Source organism: Malus sylvestris, chromosome 11, assembly GCF_916048215.2.
Source record: "Malus sylvestris chromosome 11, drMalSylv7.2, whole genome shotgun sequence".
NCBI classification, from domain to species: domain Eukaryota; kingdom Viridiplantae; phylum Streptophyta; class Magnoliopsida; order Rosales; family Rosaceae; genus Malus; species Malus sylvestris.
In genome coordinates this window covers 7,068,086-7,082,388 of record NC_062270.1, presented here as the reverse complement: position 1 = coordinate 7,082,388, position 14,303 = coordinate 7,068,086, and the positions used below count along the sequence as shown (strand labels likewise).

At 35.9% G+C, this 14,303-nt stretch overlaps 4 long non-coding RNA genes and 3 pseudogenes across 4 annotated transcripts in view; 2 read left to right on the top strand and 5 right to left on the bottom strand.

Moving 5' to 3' along the window:
* The window catches only part of LOC126589103 (disease resistance protein At4g27190-like), a 93,410-nt pseudogene that overhangs the window by 45,354 nt on the left and 33,753 nt on the right, over positions 1–14,303 (bottom strand).
* LOC126589109 (disease resistance protein At4g27190-like) overlaps positions 1–14,303 on the bottom strand; it is a 98,546-nt pseudogene that overhangs the window by 81,326 nt on the left and 2,917 nt on the right.
* Positions 5,727–7,959, bottom strand: LOC126589184 (uncharacterized). Its single transcript, XR_007611749.1, has 2 exons — positions 7,747–7,959; positions 5,727–7,663 (listed from the first exon to the last, which is right to left on the bottom strand). It is a non-coding gene; the product is annotated as an uncharacterized LOC126589184 (long non-coding RNA).
* Positions 11,123–14,303, top strand: part of LOC126589185 (uncharacterized) — a 33,627-nt gene continuing 30,446 nt past the window's right edge. Inside the window, exon 1 of the long non-coding RNA XR_007611751.1 lies at positions 11,123–11,496. This is a non-coding gene — a long non-coding RNA (uncharacterized LOC126589185). The remainder of the gene's footprint in view (positions 11,497–14,303) is intronic.
* On the bottom strand, positions 12,038–13,491 carry LOC126589158 (protein SIS2-like; annotated as a pseudogene).
* LOC126589186 (uncharacterized) lies at positions 12,149–13,635 on the bottom strand. The gene is made up of 2 exons (XR_007611752.1): positions 13,497–13,635; positions 12,149–12,248 (listed from the first exon to the last, which is right to left on the bottom strand). It is a non-coding gene; the product is annotated as an uncharacterized LOC126589186 (long non-coding RNA).
* The window catches only part of LOC126589183 (uncharacterized), a 31,156-nt gene continuing 30,097 nt past the window's right edge, over positions 13,245–14,303 (top strand). The window contains exon 1 of the long non-coding RNA XR_007611748.1: positions 13,245–13,394. This is a non-coding gene — a long non-coding RNA (uncharacterized LOC126589183). The remainder of the gene's footprint in view (positions 13,395–14,303) is intronic.

Sequence of the window (14,303 nt, the reverse complement as noted above, 5' to 3'; positions counted from 1 at the left end):
AAGTCATTCAAGTATACTGAGCAAGCCACGAATCAACTTTTGTTTGTCAAAAGTAGAGAATAAATATAGCTTGGATTCATACATGTCACACAAAAAAGCAACTCAATATTCGTCTCAGCGAAATGAATATTTAGCTCTTGGAGTTGCATATCAATAACATTACAAAACATCTCAACACGATAATGATGCATATATGTCCCCGCCGAAGTTATTTTATCCCTACAGTTTGAAACATGTCATTCATGTTAGGAACTTCAATCTTATGTTTGTCACAAAAACCTGATTTAGTAAAGAATCCCAACCACGTTTTCAGCTCTTCATTACATATGCTGACTAAGTTAATGACTGTTAATGGCGTGTTGGAATTTTGACAAGGAAGATCACCCAGAGGTTGGTTCTAATGGAATACATACTTGTTTTCATTCATTTCATAATCTGGTTGATGTTTCAAACTCACGCCGAAATGCAAGGACACACAACCTTTGAGGAGCCAACTAGATTCGAATTCACGTAGAAATACAAAGACGCATAACTTTTTCATCATTGTGGTAAAGAGCCACACTCCGCACTTTCATTCCACTCCTTTTTCTTTTTCTTTCTTCCACTTTTTCTACACATTTTTTTATTTGTCTGCCACAATCTCATCACTTTTCTACTTCTGTATTGCATGCCAGACACCACCATTGTTTTTTCTCTTTCTTTTACCTCTTTCTTTTTCTTTTCTATCTCAACTTTCACCATCTTTTTTTAGAGGAGGTCCTCGTCGGATCATTTTTGTAAGAATTTTAGAAATTCTCTAATCACATTCGTTTATCATACATTATACAATTAGTTTTTGTCAGATATTGTTGATATTAATTTTAAATAAAAAATTTACAATAAATTATGACCATACAATATAAATTGAATGGATGTGATTGAAGGATTTCCAGAATCCTAATAAAGAGGCTCCGGCTATGATCCTCATTCATCTTTTTTTTTTCTTTTTTTTTTCTCTTTGTTTTCTTTCTTCTTCTGCCTTTTCTTCACATGGACTCCCTCTTTCCTTTTCCTTTATTTCTTTCTGCAATTCCACCATCACCTTCTTTTCCTTTTCTTTTTTTTTTCTCTCTTCTTTACTTTCCATTTTTTCTTTGTCTGGCAATTCCACCATCACCTTCTTTTCCTTTTCTTATTTTTCTCTCTTCTTTACTTTCCATTTTTCCTTTGTCTGGCGCCAAGCCTAATGGGGAAATTCATGGTCTCAAGGCTGAAAGGACCCTTCTGTATATATCCAACCAGCTCGCGTGGTAGTGGTCCTTTACCATAATAACAAAAAGGTATTAAGCTCTTACATGACGGCGTGAGTCTAAATCCGTCGGTGGCTAATGACTCATCGGTGTGATTAGCCACTTTCTCATAATGGTAGAAAGGTGTTAAGCATTGCATGACGACGTAGGTCCAAACATGTTAGTGGCTAATCACCCATTTATGACTAATCTAACAAAATCAATAATTTAACCAAAAAAAAAAAAAAACCAGCTCACGTGAGTATACTACGTATAAAACTTAAAAGTATCTACATATAAAGCCAACAATAAAGTGAATACTGTTTTTTTGGTGTCACAAGCTTCAACAAAAAATAATTGGACAAAAATGCCCCTCAAACAAAAAACTTCAAAAGCAACCCAAAATAATACATCAAATGTGGCTTGGGTATTTTCATCATTTTAGTAGTGTTTTTTTAATAATTAATTTTTTGTACTGTTTTTTTTAATAAGTACTTCACAACAGGCTAGCAATAATGTGATTCAATCAGCTGTTCATTCAATATTCTTTTCTATATTTTTAAACACGTTCAAAACATCTTAAGAGGCGTGTAATGCCAGTTATAAAAAAAAAAATTCACACGCGAATAATAATGTGATCAAATTAGTTGTAAAATGATTTTTTTAAACAAACAAGATTATCTAAATGAAAGGGAGAGGGTGGGCTTAACCTCACAATGAGTTAGCAATAATGTGATTCAATCAGTTATTTATTAAATATTATTTTCTCTATTCTTAATGTAAATTTTATAGAGACCGATTTTATTATGTAGATTCAGCTGCTTTAATTGGTTTATGAGGGGTTTCTTCTAGCATGATTTAAAATTATTCATTTATCTCAAATATTTGACTTTCTTTTTATCAATTTATGCATATAAATACATTTAAAACGTGTAAATCCCATATAACATACCGTGATTAAAAAAAAATACTTTATGCACGTGCATGAGCGCGCATGGAGGCTAGTGGATCATTATTGCTTGAATGATAAAAACCACCACTAATACATCACACAATACATAAAGACTTCATTGTTTATTTAAAGTATCTGTTGGCTTTTAAAAATTTGTCCCGTTGTGAGATTTTTCTTCTGTAGAATCAGACTTAATATCACATGTAATGTCGAATTGGATGATCTGTATAATTAAACTAGTGTATAATATCGCACTGTAAAAAAAATGTAAATCTTTACATTCGATATTATCTTTTACATTGTGCAATTAGAATGATAAGTTAAAGGCATTTGCATTTTATCGGAGAGAGAAGGTTGGAATAGGGAGAAATTTAATTTTAATTTCAAGTTTTATTGTTTATTTTATTTTAGTGGGACTCAAACATTGCAATTACTCTTGAAGTGGCAAGCTACGTGTCTAGCGAGTCTTCTCAACCTCGCTTTTTGAGTGAGTCACGTGGGATTTTTATGTGTGCGTTGAATGTTTTGAGATATGCAAAAAGTACAGTTATAGCAATTGCATTGTTAATTTTATGTATTGGCTTTACTTATGCAGTTCTAATTTGGCTAAAAAACACTATTTTAAGTTTTCCCAAAAAAAAAAACATTATTTTAAAGGATAGAAATTAGTAAAGATGTGTTAAAGTAAAAAAAAAAAAAAAACTTTAACGAAAAATTCATGGTACTATTCACTTTAACGAAAAATTATATTTTTACACTAAAAAGTCAATTATGGTACTATTTACTTTACCCTTTATTTTGTCATTTTCGTAAAATCTCAAGTTTTCAAACATTTTTCATTAATTTTTCTAAAAAAAAAAGTGTTGATAGCACCGCTATTTTAAAAATATTCATTTAATTTGCATAACTAAACGACATCAAAATGAATAAATTTTACCTTACTTTTGGGGCATGTTTCCTTACTTTACTTTTGTAAAAGACTGCACTTTTACTTTAGTGTGTTTTTAGCAAACGATACTTTAATTTGTTTTATCTTTAATGAAATTAGTTCTTTGACCAAAAACAAAAGAATAAATTTTTTTAGAGATATTTTTATACAAAAATAAAAAAATGCACAATTTTAATTGCAACGTTTCTACCATGAAATGATGTAAACTGTAATGAATATTGTTGGGTTTAATTGAATTTTGACATGGACGTTTGAGAACGTAAAAGCAATTCACTAAAACGACATCGTTATAGGAGAAAAAGATAAGGTTTGGGCTTTTCGGATTCTTCTTCTTTGCGATGGTGGCTCTGCAAGTCAGCCAGGTACCGGTTTCAAGAAGATTCAGATGCCACAGCTCGAATCCACCGTCAAGACAATCTCCGACACGCCGTCTCCATACGCTAGCTTCCGATCTCAGAAGTGGGTTGTCGTTTCCGTGGCTGTCGGAGGGTCACCAAGGACTTGAAGCCCACAAGGCAACAAGCGGGACTAATTTGTACTATTCAATTATGGTACGTAATCATAGTGAAATTACAAGAGAAGGCAAAAAATCGTATAGAAATTTTGAATGGAAATCTTATGGAGAACAACAAAAACAAAAATTCACAATCTTCAATCTCCAATACATTTTCTCCATCGGAGTTGAGGTTACCGGGAGGTTTTCCCCAGTTTTCCTCCAATGCAGACCAGGGATGGACACGGTTTGGTTCTGTGCGGTTTTAAAGTGAAACTGAATTTTTTGCCAATTCGGTTTGGTGTGAATTTGAAGCTTAAACCAATCAAGATAAAACCAAACCATTTGATTGCGGTTCAATTTGGTTTCAAACGGTTTTGATTTCTGTTTCAAACGATTTGCAAACTAGGATGTTGTAGCAACTAGAGGCACACCCACAGGAGCACCTGTCTCGGCATCAATGAGACAAACTGTACGGATTTCATTTCCTCGGGTGTCTTCTGAATATGCCACCAATCTGTTGTTTGGACTAACCAGAAGAAGGATTAAGAAAATGAATTTGAAATGTTGGAATCGTCATCATTGTAATGTTGGTTCGGCGTCTACCTTGCAGCTTTTGGTTTTGGGTATTAAGCGGAACGTACTCTATACCTTTTGATAGTAATAGTAGGGGCCTTTTCGTTCAGGTGCAGATATATCATCCTCCTTGATCAGCTAGTCCATACTGGTATTAAATTAAATATTTTCTTAATTTTGGCAGTGTGGTTCGGTTTCAACTTGATTTCAAATGTTCAAAACTAAAACCAAACCGTTTTTACATACTACAGTTCGGATTTAAACCAAAATCATTTTAAAACCATAAAAATCAAACCGTTTGGTGCGATTTGATTTGATCCGTGTTTTGATTTCGATTTTCGATTCCAAGTTGATGGCATGGTTCGGTTTTGATTTGATTTCACAGTGGTGAGAATAGAATTCAGCACAATATCATGACAACTCCTAGAGTTCTTGGAGATCCGATTGTTCATTTCACTCCATAGACCATAAACAGTAGCAGCCAAATACAACTTTTTCACCATAGAAGCTAATAAATTTCCTTTCCAATGAAAAGCCGCCCAATCTAAGTACAGAGGTCATGGAGGATTTAACCAAGGCACGTCACAAGCAACTAAAACGACGTGCCAAATCCGCATAGTAAAAGGGTCACTGAAAAAAAAGATGAGCATGAGATTCAAACCCACTCTCGGAGCAAGAAGGATTTACCCCGACCAAGCGTAGAAAATTTGCCCTTAATAGCTAGCCATAAAACGAAGCTAGCTCTAGGAATACATTGACCGTGCCAAAACAAACTAGACCAAGCCGCCGTAGGACCCGAAGGTCAAAGTTGATCTCAAGAAGAGGCAGTAGTAAAATTTCCGTCAGAACTTCCATAGCAATGACAAAAAGGTAAGGGGAGAGAGCGTCCCCTTGCCTTTGCCCCCTTTTACTAGGAGAAAAAACTCGCTAGCTTGCCGTTAACTGAAACTAAAAACTTAGTACTATTCACACAACAACAAATTCAATTAATCATAGAAGTTGGAAATCTGAAAGAGTGTCTAAAAGAAATTCCCAATCCAGAATATCATAAGCCTTCATAATGTCCACCATGTGAAGTACTCCTTATAGCTACACAAATCTTAAGGGCAATGGAAACACAACGTACGAGCCACAGATTAGTGCTGGCTCCATGCCCATTCCAAGGGAACATAACTCCAATACTTCAACTGGGCGCTATCTTTCACTCCGAGGGCTTCTACATCACAGTCCCTCACACCAACTTCAACTTTCCTTCGAACTACCCTGATTTCGATTTCTTAGAGATATCCGATGGCTTATGAGAGAAAAATATCTCGTCCCACAATTTTATTGCTGCAATATTAGGCTTTAATGTCTAACTGCAAGTCCCCACTCCAAGATTTCATGCATCATCTATGATGAGTACAGAAGAGGTGGCTAATCATCTAGGGTTGCCTAGCATTATATTGACTACTAGCAGTGCAGCAAACACGATGACTTACCAAGTAATTCCTATAAGAAGGTTACTTTTCAATTCAAGGTAACAATCAGACATCTCAAATTTTTCGAATTCCGTCTTGACACAATAACTATGAGATGTAAATGCATCAAATTGATCAATTAATTGATTGATTTTAACCTTTTTAAGGGAAAAAGACTCGATGACTCTATGATTTTTATAACTTTTGCAACTGTCTGCACTAACCTTAAGATCTCTGATGCTTGACCATTCTGTGTACAGATTCTATAATGCTGGAACTGGCACCAGGACTCCAACCATTAAGATGGCAGAGTTTTGGACGGCTTACTGCAACTACTAGTGAAAGCACACGATTCAAAGGTCATCTTCAGCCGTCATTTGGAACACCGGGACGGCCTTGAACAATCATCGCTGGCACGGCTTCAAAAAGAGTACCAAATTCCGTTATTTCCTACCGGTCCTCTGCACAAAACTGTTCCATCCCCGTCTACAAGCTTGTTGAAAGAGGACCAGAGTTGTACGTCATGGCTCGTTAAACAAGCACACAACTCTGTCATCTATGTAAGCCTAGGAAGCACAGCATTCATGGACAGTAAAAAACTAGCTGCAATGGCATGGGGTCTGGCCAACAGCAAGCAGCCCTTCTTGTGGGTGGTTCGGATGGCGAACAGTTATCTGGAGCACTCGCTCGTCCTCAAGCGAGACGACTACGTCCTTGTTGGAGAACGCCGACAGTACTTTCGTGAGGGCGTGGGCATTTCGTGTCTCTCGCTGCCGTGAGCAAAGTAACGAACGTAAAATGCACTCATTCTCCTTCATTATAAGTGTCTTAATACTATTCAACTCACCAAGCATATTACTTGCCCCCTAGCTTTGACATGCTTAATCCATGGGTAGAAAAGAAATCATCAATAGCCACCTTAAGTGAGTCAGCAGTATTATCAGTGGCTTGTACAACACATAAAAAAAAGGCTCGATCACTTGACCTTTATCCACAAAACGTATTACAATAGCCAATTGCTTCATTGAAGACATGTCATGAAGCTCATCGATAAGAATGGAAAAGTACGAACTACCAATATCTTTAACGATTGCATTGATAATTTCACTGAAAAAGTAGTTATGATGTCCTTCTGAGTATCAGGTGAAGTCAACTTCAGACTTAAGGGAGAATTTCTCAATGTGAAAACTTTTAACTCCTCATGACGACCACAGTGGAAGTTCCAGAGTCCAAGAAAAACTCCTTCGTTGTTTGAACCTTCATATTCATCGTCTCCGCAATGTATAAGCCCTTGATGCAAAAGAAACCTCATACAAACAATTGATACACCGAATATAGTTTTACATTCCTTTCATGCTTGGTGTTGCTTTAATAAAGCATCATAGGTTCTCCAAGCTTGGTTGAGGCCGCTATTCCGTCCTCCAACATGACCCTGCAACCTTTCCTTCTTCCAATTCGAAAACCCTTTACTAACCAAGCAATCACCGCCGGCTTGCTCTCCTGTATTTAGCTTAAACAGATAACAACATAGACAATACCAACCAAGTCGGAAAATCATAAACCAAGCAGATATAAACTTTCTCGGTCCCTCACTAGTATTCTTGCTGGGGAAGTCATGGTCTCGACTCTGAAAAGGACCCTTTTGTATATATGCTCTTCGAACTTACTCTCGAACTCGAACTGGGATGCTAATCCCAAATTCGAGTGCGCAGCCCGGGATCAACAGCAAGATCTTCCAAGTTGATTTCTACGCAAGCTTGTTTCGAGCTTTTGTCGTTCTCCTTTGGAGGCGATGACGACTCCATTGACTCATCAGATGATTTTCTTATCAAATACCGCCGCTCTGCTTCAAAATTTTGGGTCTTTTAGCAAATATATCATACAAACCAGAAATTCTTCAAACTCCCAATAATTATTTCAGTATCATCCAGCAAGTAGAAATACTACAAAAATCTTCCTGTATTACTGCAAGGGTACACAAAAAATTCATTGAATTAAATTTAGAGGAAAAAGTAAAAAAATAAATAAATAAATTTGGGGCATTTTACCTCTGGTGAGATGCAGAGAGCCAAAGTGAAGAGCAATTGGTGCTTCAGAGATCATTGAGCGTGCGTATGAGTGAGAAAGGGCGACATTTAAGAGTGAGAAGGAGAGAGTGAGAGAGAGGGAGAGAGTTAAAAACAGTTTTGAGTCTTCGAACGTCTGATAGGGAGAAAGTGAGGGAAATAGGGGCGAGGAAAGAACTTGCAGGAAGCGGCAGGGTAGAGGGGGGCACTTTGGACTTTTAAGGGCATTTTCGTGTTTTTGTATTATATATTTTTTTATCAAATGATAGATTTTGTTAGATTACATGTTAGATTAGTCACTAACTACGTACAAACTCACGCCATCATATACAAGGGCTCAACACCTTTCTACTACTGTGGTAAAGGGCGATTTGCTTTTTTTTCTTCTTCTTTTATGGTATATTTACAACAAATCATCACTCCCGAGATTCGAACCTGAAACCTCTCATCTACAAGTAAAGATGAATATCACTAAATTGTTAAACAATGACATTAATAGCTCAACTAAAGAGGAATTATAAAATAATGTCTCGTGCTCCAACGATGCCCACAGTACATTGCTTATAAAAAGAATGAGTTTGGTTAAACTCAAAATGGACCGGACTAAAGAATATCATAGAGGGCGAGTTGGCCGCTTCATAGACAACAAAATGTAACAAAATGTTGGGTACTACAATTCCAGTCACATTGTAATATATATAACGAGAAAATATGCCCGCACGTTGTTGCGGGAACCTATTGTTTCAGGTATAATCAGATGAATAAAATACATTTAAATTGAATAAATTTAACACAATCGTGAACAAACAGAGTGATACATGAGTGAATTGAGGTCGATAAGTGAAGCTGTTTTGCTTTTATATACATTCAAGTGAGTTGGCATATAAACACATTGCACAACGTCTTTGATTAGAAAGAGATGGTTTCCAAAAAAGTTCTGTTTCCTTAAGAAACAGAAGAAACATGTAGTTCACAAATATAAAATTTCAGTTACCAAATCCAAAAAAAAAACAAAAATGTGACTCTCTCTCTCTATGGCTTATATGAAGTGAATTCCCCAATGGCAAGTAATATACTCTCATTAGCCCAAGAGGATATGAAATTGGTTGAGTACACTGTTCTAGCCATTTGGATCAAAAGCTCAAGTTGGCATTGTGCAAAACCCTAAATACTTAGACATATGAAATCCAATCTTCCACTTTACAAATCATATATGGGTAAAATAATAGCTCTGAAGAAACCAGAGGAAGTAAAAGCCTTTAGAACACAAATATACCTGAGGTTCCAAAATATGTAGTTGAGGAAGCGTTTTCTTCTTATTTTAAGGGAAAACGAATGCAGCTCTGAATTTGACCCATTTTCTTAACCCGCAGTTCCTATAACCCATAAAAAATTTTAGTGTCGTTCAAAATCACAAATACCCCAGATGAATTGAAAAACTGTAGATATTAGTTAAAAACACCTGAACGGCATCATATTGCCTGTACTAAATATAACAATACCCCAAATTTATGGTGCTATCAAATTTATGTATATAAATTTACATAAATTTTTTAATGACACTAAAGATTAATTCTGAACTTATGGTACTATCAAAGTTATGTATACAGCATACCTATATTAGTATGATTCTAATTTACATCTGTTTCTTTTCAAAAAATTTATAACATAAATTTCAATATGTATGCTGACAACGCAAAAATTCTATTTTGGTTATGTAAAATTACAAATAATTCACTAATACTTCATACATGGAGCGGCGAACCACTTTAGTTGGGTTCTCTTGGCACAGATTTGAGTTAGAAAGTCGGGAGAATTCTAAAACCAGCATGAGATACTTTAGAACAATGACAAAATAGGGTGTGGATGTGTTTTAATATTCCTTCCAACAAACAACAAAACGTTATCCCCTAGATGAAAATATACAACAGAAAAAAAAAGCACATGCACTTTACCCCAATGGCGCATGAGTACAAATGGATCCTAAATTTGACTTGAGTAAAAGTTGATAAAATGATAGTACTTCTTATATATATTTGTACCAGCCAAGGGCAGCAAAAAATTTAATGAGCAATCCAAAAAGTAGCCAAAACCGCTTCAGCCATATGCATCATGAAACACAATCTATTCTATCTGGACATACTATCTAGAATTATTATCTGATATATTGTTGCAAATATGCCTCTATAACAAACACAAAACATTGAATTCCATTACCTTGTTGTTATTGACCTCTTTCTTAGTCAGAATCGCCAGAGCTCCGAACTGTCGACCAGGACCATGTCGCCTTCGCGCACCTGTGGCCAGAGCTGAAGAGGAGATTCATAATTATAATATATCATACTGACAGATTCTCAGACACATTTCATTGAACACCTAATGTGCCACGTTCTCATATGCTTTCTTGTAAGATTAATTGAAGAACAGTAAGTTTTTGAACAAAATTAACTTCTAGATGAGTAGTTTAACAGAAAAGAAGCAATAAAAAAACCCAGAAATCTTTAATTGAAGAACAATACTTGGTATTTGAACAAAATTTAACTTCCAGATGAGTAATTTAACAGAGAAGCAGAAAAAAGAAACCCATAAATCTTGAAAAAAAAATTGTCTATAAGAAATGAAATTGAGCTCAAAAACTAGAAATCTCACTTCAATTAAGCAGCTTTTTCAGATGTTTACAGCTTAAATATGCATGATAACAAAAAGAAGCATCATTTCTTCACTAATTGGACACTAACAGAAAAACCCTAATTCATATTATTTAGATTACAAATACACGGGGACTAAATAGCTAAGAAAGCTGAAGGGATTTACCTTTGGATGGAGTTTGCTTGTGTGTAGGCCTGCAACTTCGTTTGCATGCGTGATGTTTCCATGGAATTTCTCTCGGGTTTACATAGAGAGCAAAGCGAGATAGCTCTCCAGATTTTGAGCAAAATCCCCTTAAACTACGATGTATATAGCTTCAGCTGGGATACATGTAAACAAATTCAAAGGTCAAAACCTGAAACTGAGCTCAAAAACTGGAAATATCACTTCAATTAAGCAGCTTTTCAGATGTTTACAGCTTAAATATGCATGATAACAAAAAAGAAGCATCCTTTCTTGACAAATTGGACACTAACAGAAAAACCCTAATTCATATTATTCAGATTACAAATACAAAGGCGACCAAATAACAAAAAATAATGATATTCATTTTTATTTGTAACTTGTAGATAAGAAATATGATATTCGATTATCACCAAAAACGAATTTGAACAATATTACTTCTAGCCATTATTATCATTAAAACATGTTCATTCTCATCTCACGTACCAAACATACTTTTGATGATATATATTATCGTTTATTACATAAAAAAATGTGGAACAGAATTAATGTAAAAGGTGGGAGAAACCCATTTTCTCTCCTCCTCCCGTATCCTCTCTCCTCCTTCTCTTTTGCGCTGCGACTACTGGAGCCCCATTTAACAGCAAACCGAAGACTGCCGAGTGCCGACGCAACAGCTCTGTCGTCCACTGGTCACCAAAAGCTCTCAAACTACACATCCAGAATGCTCTTGCCGTCCATTATCCAATCCCCCAAGTTAGTTTCTATAATTTCGTAGGCGATTTTCCTCAACTTCAAATCTAAGAAACGGTGACCCAGGGGTTTCCGGCCAATATCGCCGGAATTGGACCTCGACCCAAGAGGTAGAAATGATACTCTTCTCGTGGGCTGTTCTCCAATGTAAGTTCTTTTTCCAAATTTTCAACTTTCAGTTTTGGGTTTGATTCTTGATTTCGAATTTTATTCGATTTTCTGTATGAATGTTGGAGATGAGACTTATAGTAATTGTTGTATCTATGAAGTTGTTGAAACCCCTAACGATTACGTTCCCGGTTGATAGTTGAAGCATGTCTATAACATGGTGTGGGATTGAAATCTGTAGAACCTTGTATTGTTGTGAATAGGCGATGAATGAACTCTGTTGCATAGGAATCATAAAATTCATGGAAAGAATGTGAAAATGTGGTAGGAAATTAGAAAATGGGGGCCAAAATCATGTTATGATGATGGCAATTGCATAGCCTGATTCCTTGTTTACTCTAGTTGTATTCAGCAGTTTGCTATGGTTTTGAATCGCCTGCTGTCCAGTAGATGTTTACCTATTTGGTAAACAAGGCTCCTCAAGGGAGAGCTTGCCGGAGGTGTGAGTGGACATTTATTTGAGAAATGTTTTTCTTTATCAAATATTAAGCATGCCTAGATACATATGATTTCCATTACATTTAGGGGGCAAACAGATTTTATTCAGCTTGTCCATTCTACAAACATGTGATTCAGCTTACACGTGTATAATCAACCTCGAGCACAAATAAGCAAATACTAATGATGCGAATTTAGAAACAAACAGTAATAATCGCAATTGAAATTTATGGTACATAAAATAAGCAACATAAATAGTATATTTGGAATGAAATTCTGGTGCAACAAATGACCTTTTATTGGTTTGTACATATGATATGGTAAACGAATTGCTGGAGCCACAACGTTCTTTAAACTCTTTTCCTGCATGCATTGGAGAATATTAGAAATCACTGAAATTGGAATAAGTTGAAACGCTTGTGCTTATTGTATATGTGTTTCCAAAAATAGCGGTTTAAGGATAAATTAATTTTTAGGCCACTTAGCACTACAGTTATGTTTATTGTATATGTGTTTGTGATAAAGGTTTCTCTTGAGGCAGTTGGTAATCTAAAAAGCTTCTTCCTCACACCTTAACTGCTATTAGGTACCTCGAAAAAATGAATCAGGTAGCAGATTGTGGTTTTAGATCCAAACTGTTCAATTTTTTAAGTGCTATACATGTATGTGTATATTAACTGTTCAATTTTTCAAGTGCTATACATGTATGTATATATTATATAAAACATGGTAGAATACTTTTTTGAGTACTATATATATAATTTTCATCAGTTTTTACTAAACCTAGAAGAAGTTGGAGATGGAAACATGCTAACCTTTGTGCTTGATCAATCAACTGTGTTCGTCCTCCCTGTTGGTTTCGTCATCTTCATCCTTGCCGTCGATTTTGTCATCGTCATCCTTGCCATCGATTTCGTCATCTTCATCCTTATTGTCGATTTCGTCATCTTCATCCTCACTGTCGATTTCGTTATCTTCATCCGTACTGTATTAGAAATAAAAGACGATGTTTTCTTGAGATATAATTGAGTTTTCAAAAAAAAAAATATTTAAATACACTTTAGTGTGCACATACTCGCATACACACACGCATATACATTAATATAATGCTATTATATAGTCTTTTGTAAAAACTTCAGAAATTCCACGTATACATCAAGATTTAAAAGAGAGACGTTAAAAAAAATAAAAAAAACATCTTTAAATATGCACACATAAGTGATTGAAAATCAGAAACCTTAAATTAAAGCATACCTTGTGTCGTAAATATTCCTTAGAGTGGCGTTGAGGTCCTCCTTCCATTCCAGCCACTCCCAACGCAGTGTATACCACGTCATCAACCTCCAATAACTCCAAAGACGGCAACTTCAAAGTATAAGCTTCACCACAAAAATACTTGAGTTTTGGCAGACTTGCAAGCTTGATGGACTTCACTTTAGGTAATGTAATTGTTTCATCAGTTTCTTCTTCTGCGGCAACGATATCTTCCATCTGCTCACACTTCTGAACTTGTATGTCCTACTATACTCGCAACGATAGACCCGCATCGATTTCAAGTTTCCGAAGCTGCTTCCTGTCAACATCGGTTGTGAACTACCCGTCTCCCAAACACGCGTTAAACTTGGCAATGTATCTAACTGCAATAACTCCAAAGTCGGCAACTTCAAAGTATAAGCTTCACCACAAAAATACTTGAGTTTTGGCAGACTTTGAAGCCGCATGATCTTCACTTTAGGTAACGTAATTATTTCATCAGTTTCTTCTTCTGCGGCAACGATTTCTTCCATTTGCTTACAGTTATGAACTCTTATGTCCTCTATACTCACAAGAAGTTTGACTATGGACGATGAAAACAAGTATTTCAACTGGTCGCAATGATAGACCCACAGCGATTTCAAGTTTCCGAAGCTGCTTCTTGTCAACATCGGTTGTGAACTACCCGTCTCCCAAACACGCGTTAAACTTGGCAATGTATGCAACCCCAAGGAACTTAATTTATTGAATGCTTCAACGGAGTGACTACTTTCTTCATGCTTCGGTCCCCTTAGTTGGAAAATCACTTCCATTGATTTACAGTCACTTACAATAAGACTTTCGAGATTATCATCATCATTTGAGTCCTCAAGATTGGTTGGTGTAACCTAAAAAATTAAACACGATCAACAAGATGGTACAATACTAATTAACAGTTGTAATTATAGAGGTTAATTGAACCTGATTTAAAAGCTTACCTCCAGGTTAATTGGACGTGGCAATATTTCAATGGGGCGGTGGGCGTTTGGTCTTGAATATGGTGCGCATCCACATCCAGCAGGGCACCAATTTGATGAACGTGTTGGAGAAGTGCT